The sequence below is a fragment of the Miscanthus floridulus genome, chromosome 15, assembly GCF_019320115.1.
Source record: "Miscanthus floridulus cultivar M001 chromosome 15, ASM1932011v1, whole genome shotgun sequence".
Lineage (NCBI taxonomy): Eukaryota > Viridiplantae > Streptophyta > Magnoliopsida > Poales > Poaceae > Miscanthus > Miscanthus floridulus.
In genome coordinates, this window is record NC_089594.1 from 69256025 (window position 1) to 69269505 (window position 13481).

Consider the following 13481-nt stretch of genomic DNA (forward strand, 5'->3'; position numbering starts at 1 on the left):
GTATGTTGTGGCTAGAGAAGAAGCCGATGAGTCCTCATGCAAAGCGGTAGCCCTTTGTACCGATGTCGAGATAGGCGAGCGTGAGGACACAATTGTTGGATATATTATAGGCTTGGCCTGTATAATATTTAATAAATCAAATAAAACTCTATGATACGTAACATTAAGCACTATATGGTTTAATATCGTATGGGATTTTGACTGAACGTTTACTCAACTTATTTGGTTGGAAATTATCCATCTCAATTGATAAGCTGAGAAAATGACAAAGGAGTGCCACACGCGCGCGTGCCGCCGCTGCCGCCGACTGGGCCGGGCCGTGGGCGCGAGCGCGGGCGCGGGCCGAGGCGAGGCAGGCAGGCGGTGGGCGTGGCCAGGTTTTGCCACTTAATCCACATAATCACGGGAGTTTCTCTCCTTTATAGTGGAGGCGAACTGATTGCGCTAGTTACCGTCTCTCCGTTGTCTCCGTCTTCTGGGATCCTCCGTAGCCTTTCTCCCTTCCTGTCCCAGCCATAAATCTGAAATCCTCAGTCAGTCTTCGTCCCTTCCGCTTCGCTTCTGAGAGACCATATCTCAGCCCCCCTTGGGCTTTCCTCGTCCCGTACCTCTGCGCGCATGGAGCAGCGGGAGAGCATGTGCCTCCAGAACCCTCGTCCGCCTGCGAACCTTGCACGGAGTGTGCGGCGATTAGGTTTTTGGAAAGCGATTCCGCGACTGCTCGTTCGACATCTTCTTCCTCGCGAAACCCGTCTTCTTCCTGGTGATCGCTCGCGGAACCCATCTTCTTACTGGTGATCCGTTCGTGGGACTGCACTGGGAACACCGTCCTGCATCGACTGTGGTCTACAACTTCGAGCAACGCACTATGTCGACTAGTGCGAATGGAACCTCCGATGCCCTCGGCATGGGACCCTCCGCTAGGTACAATCTTATCTCTGTGATTACCACACTTTGCGTTCTTAATGTATCGATCTGTATATCATGTCTGCATGCTGTAACGTTCGTTAGAGATATACACATGCACATATATATCGTCACAAACCTGCTGATGTTATATTTCTGGATTAAATTGACCATGAAAATGCCTAATTATTTAACAATCCAAAAACCTAATCTTAGGCAATTTTCTATCAGTGGTTTTGCTGCTGCTTTGAAGCCAAATAATTTTAATGGCAAGAATTTCATGATATGACGTGCCAAGATGGTATTGTGGTTGACTGTGATAAACTGCTATCACGTCGCACAGAGGAAGCCTAAATAGTTTACTCTTGAGGAGGAGCAAAAGTTCTTGGCTGCCGATAACTTGTTTCGAGACGCTGTGATTAGTGCACTTCATCTTAAGTATGAGAAAAACTACATATCTTGCACATCAGGTAAAGAGTTATGGGATGCTCTTGAGGCAAAGTTTGGAGTTTCTGATGTTGACAGTGAGCTGTACCTTATGGAGGAGCTGTATAACTATAAAATGGTTGCAAACCATTCTGTAGTGGAACAGGCTCATGAGATATAGGCGCTAGCAAAGAAACTAGAATATTTTCCATGCCTGTTGCCTGACAAGTTTGTGGCCGACGGTATAATCGCTAAGCTGCCACCTTCTTGGAGGGATTTTGCTACTTCTCTAAAACACAAGAGACAAGAGTTTAGCGTGGCTGAGCTTATTGGATCTCTTGATGTTGAGGAGAGGGCGAGAGCAAAAGACAACAGTGGAAAATGAGTTGAGTCTTTCGCTGCCAATATAATACAGAAGAAAAACTCATTTGCATCCATAATAAAAAGAAGAAGAACATGCAAGAGAACAATAATATAAAGCCTAAGCAAACTGCACAGTTTAAGAAGAAAAATAATAAGAAAGGTGGAGATTGCTTTGTTTGCGGGAGTGATGAGCATTGGGCAAGTACGTGCCCAGACCGCAAATATAAGCAAGAAAAGAAATCAGCAAACATGGTGATTAGCGAGATTGGAGGAGGAACATCAGGGTATGGTAATTTTTTACCTTTTGTTCTTTCAGTTTGTTTTTCACCTGAGTGGTGGATGGACAACGGTGCTAATATTCATGTGTGTGCTGATGTTTCTTTATTTACTTCCTATCAGGCCGGCAGGACTAGAGCCTTGTTGATGGGAAACGGTTTGTATGCGCGTGTTCTTGGTGCTGGTACGGTTGTTCTGAAGTTTACTTCGAGAAAGACGGTGATATTAAAGAACGTGCAGCATGTCCCCTTCATCAAGAAGAATCTTGTTAGCGGTTCTCAAATATGTCACGATGGCTTTAAAATTATGCTTGAGTCCAATAAGTGTGTTATGTGGAGACATGGAACATTTGTTGGAAAAGGTTATGATTACGGAGGCTTGTTCCGCTTATCTTTGCTTGATGATGTGTGTAATAAAGTAGTGAACAATATTAATATTTTGGATGAGTCGAATATATGGCATTCACGACTTTGTCACGTTAATTTTGACTGTCTCACGCGGCTTGCAAATCTGAATTTAATCCCAAAATTTAACTTAGTCAAAGATTCTAAGTGCCAAGTGTGTGTGCAATCGAAGCAACCACGCAAGCCTCACAAGGCTGCTGAGGCGAGGAACTTGGCACCATTAGAACTCATTCATTCTGATTTATGCAAAATGAATGGTGAATTAACTAAAGGCGGTAGACGATACTTCATGACATTTATAGATGATTGTACTAGATTTTGCTACGTATATTTATTGAAAACTAAAGATAAAGCGTTGCATTATTTTAAAGTCTATAAAGCTAAGGTAGAAAATCAACTTGAGAAGAAAATCAAGCGTTTGCGGTCCGATCGCGGGGGAGAATATTTCTCAAATGAATTTTCTGAGTTTTGCGCGGTGCATGGAATTATTCATGAGAGGACGCCACCATATTCACCAGAGTCCAATGGGATTGCAGAGAGAAAGAACCGCACTCTAACTAATTTGGTTAATGCCATGTTAGAGACTGCAGGACTATCTAAGAAATGGTGGGGTGAGGCTATATTGACAGCGTGTCATGTCCTGAATAGAGTGTCCACAAAGAATAAAGAAATTACACCATTCGAGGAATGGGAGAAAAAGAGATTAAATCTCTCTTACCTGCGAACTTGGGGTTGTTTGGTAAAGGTGAATGTGCCAATAAACAAAAAGCAAAAGCTTGGACCAAAGACTGTTGATTGTGTTTTCCTTGGTTATGCTATTCACAGCGTGGATTATAAATTTTTAATTATAAATTCTAGTGTTTCTGAGATGACTGTTGATACAATCATGGAATTTAGAGACGCTATATTTTTTGAGAATGAGTTTTCCATAAAAAATGCACCTAGCATGACTGGTCATGAATTTATAATTCCTCATGAGCATAAAAATATTACTTCGATAGAATAAATTGAGGAACCCTATATGCAAAATCCTGAGAAGGATGACACTATAGTCACTAGAAGTAAGAGACAGAGGACTGCAAAGTCTTTTGGTGATGACTATATTGTGTACCTTATGGATGACACACCAACGTCCATTGAAGAGACATATTCCTCTTCTGATGCTGACTTATGGAAGGAAGCAGTACGGAGTGAGATGGATTCTGTTATGTCTAATGGAACTTGGGAAATTGTTGATTGTCCTTATGGGTGCAAGCCTATAGGGTGCAAATGGGTGTTCAAGAAAAAGCTTATGCCTGATGGTACTATCGAGAGGTACAAGGCAAGACTTATGGCCAAGGATTATACTCAAAAGGAAGGTGAAGATTTCTTTGATACTTATTCACCGGTTGCCCGATTAATCACAATTCGAGTTTTGCTTTCCCTAGTAGCCTCTTATGGTCTTATCGTTCATCAAATGGACGTTAAGACAGCTTTCCTAAACGGAGAGTTAGAGGAGGAGATCTATATGGATCAGTCGAATGGGTTTGTAGCAAATGGTCAAGAAGGCAAGGTGTGTAAATTATTAAAGTCATTATATGGCCTAAAACAAGCTCCTAAGCAGTGGCATGAGAAGTTCGACAGAACTCTAACATCTGCTGGCTTTGTTGTAAATGAAGCTGACAAATGTGTGTACTATCGGTATGGTGGGAGTGAAGGAGTTATTTTGTGCTTAAATGTTGATGACATACTGATCTTTGGATCTAGTCTCAAAGTGATTGAGGTGAAAGAATTTTTATCTAATAATTTTGAGATGAAAGATTTGGGAGAGGCTGATGTTATTCTTAGTATCAAGCTTTTGAGAGAAGGTGATGGTGGGGTAACTCTGTTACAATCCCACTATGTGGAAAAGGTGCTGAGTCGCTTTGGGTTTAGTGACTGCGCACCTGCTCCTACACCTTATGACCCAAGTGTGCTGTTGAGGAAAAATCGGAGAATAGCAAGGGATCAATTGAGATATTCCCAGATCATTGGTTCGCTTATTTATCTTGCTAGTGCTACAAGGCCTGACATCTCATTTGCTATGTACAAACTGAGCCGGTTTGTGTCAAACCTGAAAGATGATCACTGGCGCGCTCTTGAGAGAGTGATGCGCTATCTAAAAGGCACTATGAGCTATGGTATTTGTTATACTGGACACCCGAAGGTGCTGGAAGGTTATTGTGATGCCAACTGGATCTCTGATGCTGATGAGCTTTATGCCATAAGTGGATATGTGTTTTCGCTTGGAGGTGGTGCTGTTTCCTGAAAGTCTTGCAAGCAGACTATCTTAACGAAGTCTACAATGGAAGCAGAACTCACAGCATTAGACACCGCTGGCTCTGAGGCCGAGTGGCTTCGTGATCTCCTTATGGATTTACCGGTTGTTGAAAAACCCATACCGGCTATTTCTATGAACTGCGATAACCAGACTGTGATTACGAAGGTTAACAGTTCTAAGGATAACATGAAGTCTACAAGACATGTTAAGAGACGACTAAAATCTGTCAGAAAATTGAGAAACTCCGGAGTAATAGCGTTGGACTATGTTCACACGTCTAATAATCTGGCAGATCAGTTCACTAAGGGTCTGTCACGCAATGTGATAGAAAGTGCATCGAGAGAGATGGATTTGAGACCCACATGAAATTTACTATAGTGGTAACCTGTTCTATGTGATCGGAGATCTCGTGAAGTAGGATGGTAAAACAAGCTAGTAATAAATTGTGAGGAAAGATCCTTAGTAAGACTCATTTCTGATGCATATCTTTTCTTTCTGTAAGGCATGTTGGTTTTTATCTTAATGTGTTCCAAGTGGCTTGCTAAAGCAAAGATGTTGTCCTACAGAACATCTTTTGAGGAGCACACCTATATGAGTCAGACTGCTGGTCACAATCCATGAGATTTGGGTGATCTCTAAATACTCATGAAAGGCATTGTAGTATAACTTATATGCTTCAAATAGAGGGGATGCCTTTTGTAGCCAAGTATCAGCTAAGGACTTTAGTGACATTCACCTCACACAAAACTGTCAATTCAAGGCTTATTCCATTATTCAGTTGTGACTGAGTGAAACTATTGCTCTAGATGGATGTTCAACTTAACAGTCTCCATCGAAACACTGGTATATAAAAGAAATATGGTTCTGAGACTACTTTGTTACAAACTCTAGAGTTTGGTGGGGATTGTTGGATATATTATGGGCTTGGCCCGTATAATATTTAATAAATCAAATAAAACTCTATGGTATGTAACATTAAGCGTTGTATGGTTTAATACCGTATGTGATTTTGACTGAACGTTTCCTCAGCTTATTTGGTTGAAAATTATCCATCTCAACTGATAAGCTGAGAAAAGGACAAAGGAGTGCCACGCGCGCGCGCCGCCGCCGCCGCCGGCCGGGCCGGGCTGGGCCGAGGCCGAGGCCGTGGACGTGGCAGGCGGGCGACGAGCGAGCGGGTGGGCGTGGCCAAGTTTTGCCACTTAATCCATATAATCACGGGAGTTTCTCTCCTTTATGGTGGATGCGAACTGATTGCGCCAATTACCGTCTCTCCGCTGTCTCCGTCTCCTGGGATCCTCCGTAGCCTTTCTCCCTTCCCGTCCCAGCCATAAATCTGAAATCCTTGGTCAGTCTTCGTCCCTTCCGCTTCGCTTCCGAGAGACCATATCTCAGCCGCCCTTGGGCTTTCCCCGTCCCGTACCTCTGCACGCATGGAGCAGCGGGAGAGCAGGTGACTCCAGAACCCTCGTCCGCCTACGAACTTTGCACGGGGTGTGCGGCGATTAGGTTTTTGGGGAGCGATTCCGCGACTGCTCGTTCGACATCTTCTTCCTCGCGGAACCCGTCTTCTTCCTAGTGATCGCTCGTGGAACCCATCTTCTTCCTGGTGATCCGTTCGTGGGACTGCATTATGAACACCGTCCTGCATCGACTGTGGTCCACGACTTCGAGCAACGCACTATGTCGACTAGTGCGAATGGAACCTCCGATACCCTCGACATGGGACCCTCCGTTGGGTACAATCCTATCTCTGTGATTACCGCACTTTGCGTTCTTACTGTATCGATCTGTATGTCATGTCTACATGCTGTAGCGTTCGTTAGAGATATACACATGCAATATGTCGTCATGAACCTGCTGATATTATATTTCTGGATTAAATTGACCATGAAAATGCCTAATTATCTAACCGCAATAGCCGTAGTCGAAGAAGGCTAAAGATGGCCGAGGTCGCCTCCCCCCAGCTGGTGCACGATCAGCAGCCCTGGCCTACTGGTCGCAGCGCCAGCCCACCGCCACCGGTCCACGTCCTGCAGATGGCTGTCGACGCCGGGCCTCACCGCAGCCCGCGGCTAGCTGCAGGCGCAGCGGGACAGAGACGGCGACATCAGTGTCAACACGACAAGGCTATGAGGAGGAAGCAGGCTCGCAATTTGGATTTGGATTTGGATGACTATGGCCAAGGAGGTCCTACTCCACCGGTGCGCGGTGAGTAGCTCCGCCGAGGGTGCCGATGCAATCAAGCTAGTGAGTGCTGGAAAGCAGCTCTTGGTTGTCGGTGAGAAATACCAGACATGCATGGTGGTTCAGAGGGGATATAATCACAAAAGATGGACGAAGATGCGAGGTAGAAGACATCTGTCACATGCCAAAGATGATGGTTGGGTCCAAGACCCTGCACACTGATGGGATGTACCCCAGCCTAGCTAGTAGGCAGCGTCCACAAATGCTGGATTGGCTATCAGTCATTGCTCACTAGCTTCCACGCACTGGAGAGATAGGTACAGATGCCAGATGGACGCTGAGCATGAGAAAGCCGTTGCAACGATCCTGGTGATGCTAGCTCTTCGAGGCGCCAAGGTTCGACCAGGTGTACCAGACAAGCCTGTTGCTGTTAGGAGGAGGACGGGATCAGCAAGTGGGTGCCACTCTCAAGAACATGATCAGCAACTGGGTGCTGTTTGGTTCAAAAGGAGGCGTGGGAACGGTAATGCAATCAGCTACGGACGTTAACTGTTACATGGGAATCATAAGCGCTACTTGTTTGGTTCACTCCGTGATTGCTTCCATTACCGGTACAGTCTGGAAAAATAGGCTCCAAAAAAAGGAAAAGAAGATGAACACAAGGGCACGAAACTCCCACGCCGCAGATCGACACCGCACGAGAGCAGTGGCGGATCTAGGATTTTGCTCTAGGGTATGCCAGCAAAAAAATTTCATATATAATTCGGTAAAATCATTTGATAATTCGGTAAGAATTATGAATTTGTAACATATAATCAATATACGTGAACTAAAAGTACGCGATAAGTCTTCAATTTGGAGATTTAATTGAAACCATCCATAAAATATACAATATAAACAGCTAAAACAATATATTGTTACAAATATAGAGATAACTCAATGATATTAGATAGGATTAAAAAAAAGAGAAAAGAGTAGAGATTGAACCTCATTTCGGTGGCCGGCAATCGGGCTGGGAGTCGTTAATCGCGGAAGCATAGGCAGCACCAGAGCAGCCTAGGCGGAACGTGGATATGTTGATCTCGATGTTGGGTACTTGCAGCTTGGCCTGAATGCCTGTGTAGATTCATCAATTCAAGACTGCGGGCAAAGACTCCATTGCAGAGTCATTCTGAAATTTGAATCTGGAATACCTTCGATCGATGCCAGAACGAACGAGGCTACGATGGCTGGGCGGCAACCGGCAGGCATCTTTCCCATCGATGAAAGGAGACCACCACGGCACCATGACCACGATCACGAACGGCTGGAAGCCAAGGCGGCTGGAAGACAAGACGTGAGAACCCTCCTGACCTCCCGTCATGTGGCCGCGTGCACGTGGGCCTGAAAGGCCGTCATGTGATGTGGCCTCGTGCCTTCGTCACCACGTGGAACTGAAAGGCCGTCGAGATCGCAAAGCAGCCGACAGGCGCATTGTTCGATTGACTTTGCTTACAAATATATGTATACATATACTATACATACAGGTTGCACAGAGTATGCCGGTGCATACCCGGCATACCTTGTAGCTCCGCCACTGCACGAGAGGCCGCAGACCGACACTGCGGGAGATACGAGGTGCAGCGGCCGCGGCAGTGGCGCTGGAGAGGCGTGGTGCGGCGGCAGCGCGGAAGAGGCGGCGGCGCGGGAGAGGCGAGGCGTGGCGAAGACACGGCAGAGGCGCGGCAGAGCACGCAACGGCAAGGACAGGGAGCAAACAGCACCCTGGTTCGATGACAGCTTGGCATTTTTTCGAGGTACAAGGAGAAGAAACCAGTGTTTCCGTGCAGGCTGCCATGGCAAACGCTGCGGTGGCGAAGGTGGCACACAACATCAGAATCTTGTGCCGGTCTGCATGGGACTGTTGGTTACAGGAGACTCATGCTCAAGCTGCTGGTGGCTCTAGTAGAAATAGAAAGTGAAAGCAGAAGCAGACACGCAAGCAAGGTCCGTCCCCTCGATCCACTATTGGAAACGCGTGCTTTGCCGAGGGCCTGAGGCTTTGCCGAAGGCCAAATCTTGGGCACTCGGCAAAGACACTCTTTGCCGAGGGCCAGCCACAGGAGCCCTCGGCAAAGAACGGCCCTCGGCAAAGAGGCCTTTGCCGAGGGTACGGCCCTCGGCAAAGACAGGCCCACGGCAAATCAAATCTTTGCCGAGGGCCAGGCCCGTTGGGTCACGGCGGCCATTTCCCGTCAAGCTTTGCCGAGGGCCACCCGTTAGGCCCTCGGCAAAGGTTTTTTTTCTGTGAAACCAGCTTTTTCGGCAAAAAAATTTTTTAAGTCTTTGCCGAGGGCCCTAGACCAGGCCTTCGGCAAAGATTTTTTTAAAACCAGTTTTTCAGCCAATTTTTTTTTTTATAAATCGCCTTTGCCGAGGGCCCGAGGCTAGGCCCTCGGCAAAGAAGCCCTTTGCTGAGGGCCAGGATAGGCCCTCGGCAAAGATTTTTTATTTTTTTTAAAATTCTTTGCCGAGGGCCACGGGCCAGGCCCTCGGCAAAGAGCCCTCGACAATTTTTTTTTGGTTTTTTAGCCCAGTTTTTTTGTGGTGCTACAATACATTGTTTTGAACTCAATTTTAAAATTTAGGCTTATTTTGATTTTGTTTTGTATATTTCCTTAATTTATTTCGATTCTTTGATTTTTTTCGAATATGTCAAATTTGAACTGCAGGTGCATGGAATATTACAATGTAGTGTTTCGAAAAATGTTATTCATGTTAATTGGTGCATGTTGAGTCCCTATCCACGAACTCGCATCAAATTTCGCGCATCTTGTTCGCGTAACATGACGACCGACTTGCTGAAAAAGTGTTTTAAAATTATATAAAATCCATACGAAGTCCGAAAATCATGAAACTTGGCGAGATGTCATGTTATCGCATGTGTAGGCTGTGGTAAAAAATTGAGAAGGTTTCGAGCGAGTTGCGACGTCGGATGCCAGTGGAGATGTCTGGGTTTCAGGCATCCGACATCGCAACTCGCTCGAAACCTTCTCAATTTTTTACCACAGCCTACACATGCGATAACATGACATCTCGCCAAGTTTCGTGATTTTCGGACTTCGTATGGATTTTATATAATTTTAAAACACTTTTCCGGCAAGTCGATCGTCATGTTACGCGAACAAGATGCGTGAAATTTGATGCGAGTTCGTGGATAGGGACTCAACATGCACCAATTAACATCAATAACATTTTTTGAAACACTACATTGCAATATTCCATGCACCTGCAGTTCAAATTTAACATATTCGAAAAAAATCAAAGAATCGAAATAAATTAAGGAAATATACAAAACAAAATCAAAATTGACCTAAATTTTAAAATTGAGTTCAAAACAATGTATTGTAGCACCACAAAAAAACTGGGCTAAAAAACCAAAAAAAAATTGCCGAGGGCCTGGCCCGTGGCCCTCGGCAAAGAATTTAAAAAAAAAAATAAAAAATCTTTGTCGAGGCCCCTGGATCTGGACCCTCGGCAAAGGACCGAAACCTAAATCGGCCCGCAGCCCAAATTCCCGATCGAATCTTGTGAAAAAAAAATCCCGCTCGACCATCTCCCTCCCCACGCGCCCGCTCGCGGGCGGCCCCCGCGCGTCCACCACCGCCGCCGCGCACCCGCTGCTGCGCGCGCCGGCTACCCTGAGCCCGGCCGCCCCCGCGCCGCCCCACCATCGCCGCGCGCACTCCCCGGCCGCCCCGCGCCTCCACCACTGCCACCGCTAGCCCCCTTCGCCGCTTCCCACCACCCCGATCCCTCCCCCCTCCGCCCCACCGCCTCTCTGCACCCCGTCGCCCCCTCTCCACCACCCCGTCCTCTCCCGCTTCCTCTCTCCCTCGAGCCCGGCAGCCCCGCGCACCCCACCGCCGAGCGTGCACCCACGGCGCCCAACGCTCACACCACCGCCGTCATGCGCCGCTTGCAGGCAGCCCGACCAGCCGAGACGCCTGGCCACTCGCGGCCACCGCCCACGCTCGGCTGCCCAGCGCCCCCGGGACGCCCCACCAGCGCACCCCGCCGCCCCACCACGCCCAGTGGTGGCCGAGGTCGCGCCCTGCCTCCGTCCCCGTCTCCGTCGAGCTAAGGGTGAGGTCCGACCCGGCCCCGGCCCGGCCCCCTCCGACGGCTCCCCCTCGCTGGCCTTCCCGCCCCGACCCCAGCCCCCAGGCCGCCCCCATCGCTGGCTGCTGTTGGAGGGGAGGAGGCAGAGGGTGAAGTTGGAGGAAGAAGAGAAGGAGAAGAGGAGAAGGAGGAAGGGGAAGAAAAGGAGAAGGAGGAAGGGGAAGAGAAGGAGAAGAAGGGGAAAAGGAGAGAAGAAAGGGAAGAGGGGGAGAGGAGTACTCCAACGCCGCTCGACCTCGCCGGAGAAGAAAGTGACCCCCGCACCGCGACGCCCGACTCCACCGCAACCCTAGGTAAAACTCTTGTTGTCGGCCTTCGTGCCATATGTGGTTGTGTGGGCCTTCATGCCGTAAGTTGATATGAGGGCCTTCGTGCCGTTGTGGTTGTCGGCCTTCGTGCCGTTGTGAATGTCGGCCATCGTGTCGTTTTTTTGCAGGTTTTGGAAACCTCCCCATGCAGGGGAGGTGCTGCCGAAATTTTGAACAAAAAATAACCTATTGTCTTTTTATGCAGGAGAAGAGTACGTCGGAGGGGACCCGAAGGACCCCGATCGTCTTCGTCGACATCGCGGTTCTGCCTGCACTGTGTCGCCTCGCCACTGTGTCGATTCGCCACTGTCCCACTAGCCTTACTTCACCGACACCCTAGGTATAAATAACCTCTTTTTGCGCATGTCTGTCGTAGCCCGTGCATAGCCCAGTTAGGCATCTCCCGTCCGAAAGAGATACGGTCATAGGTATGCGGATCTTTGCGTATCTGCGACCGTATCTGTTTCAGATTGTCCACGTTTTTTGGACAGCCCGTGGATGCGTAGATGGGTTAGTTTCCATGGTCCGCTCCAGTTCGAGAAGGAGTTTTGGCAACACCTCCCTGTTGTTCTCCGGATACACACTCTCCCTTGCAGGACGTGTATCAGGAGAACAGTGGGGAGGTGCTGCCGAAATTCTGTCTCAGAGAGGAGCGAAGCATGGAAACTGACCTCATCTATGCATCCGCGGGTGGGATTAGGACCTATCCTCACCTATTAGACAGTAGGAACACCGCGTAGATGCAATTGATGGTCACAATATTCTATGCTGTAAATGTTAAAGGATGGAGGACCGTCAGTGGATGTACATGGGCTGGAGAAGCGGGAGTGACTACGACTATGAATGGGTGAAGGGGACAGATGGTTTCTTGAAACATGCATTTGGCCCGGGAGCAGGAGGACATTCTCTAGTTTGGTGTCCCTACAGCAAATGTGACAACAGGAGAAAAGTAGACGAGAAGACCATGGATAGACATCTTGTGTTCAATGGTTATACGCCTGGCTACCAGTAGTGGATCTACCATGGTGAAGCAGATCGTATAAGAGCGGAGGTGGTGAGACCACGCCTTGAGGCTTTTGATGATGATGCCAGGGTAGCAGACATGCTAGATGACGCCCACCAAGCTCACTTCGCTGAACAACGTGAGAAGGAGGAGATGGAGGAATCCGCAAAGGACTTCTACAAAATGTTGGACTCGGCACAGAAACCCCTTCACGAGCGTACAATGATTTCTCAGCTGGATGCGATTGGACGCGTAATGGGGTTGAAGGTCGAGTTAAACCTGAGTCGAGAAGGCTTCGATAAGATGTTGGCCGTGTTTGGCACCATGCTACCAGAGAAGCACACTTTGCCGATGAACTTGTACGAGGCAGAGAAACTCCTTCGTATGCTTAAGATGCCGTATGACAAGATACATGTTTGTTCGAAGGGGTGCGTCCTATTTAGGAAAGAACACAAGGATGCAAATTACTGTCCGAAGTGTAAATCCTCCAGGTACCTGGAGGTAGACTCTGGTGATGGTCAGAAGAAGCAGCTTCCGATCCCCGCGAGAGTGCTACGTCACCTTCCTTTCCTACCGAGGATCCAACGGCTATTCATGACTGAGGAATCCGCAAAACAGATGACATGGCACAAAGATGGCAAACGGTATAATCCTGGGAAGATGGTACATCCGTCTGATGCTGAAGCATGGACGAATTTCAATGACAAACATCGTGACAAAGCAGCTGAGGCCCGTAATGTACGTGTCGCGCTGGCAACAGATGGGTTCAATCCTTATGGAATGATGGCTGCCCCATACATATGCTGGCCTGTTTTTGTTATTCCCCTCAATCTCCCTCCCGGCATCTCCTTTCAACGGCATAACGTATTCTTGTCGTTGATAATTCCTGGACACCCGGGGAGTAATATGGGTGTGTTCATGGAGCCTGTGATTGATGAATTGATCCATGCTTGGGAGAAGGGGGTATGGACATACGATCGAGCTACAAAGACAAGCTTCAAAATGCACGTTTGGTACCACTACTCCCTGCATGACTTCCTGGCGTATGGGTTATTCGCCGCCTAGTGTGTTCACGGGAAGTTCCCATGCCCAGTATGCAAGGAAGCCGTGAGGTTCATTTGGTTGAAGAAGGGTGGTAAGTATTCGTC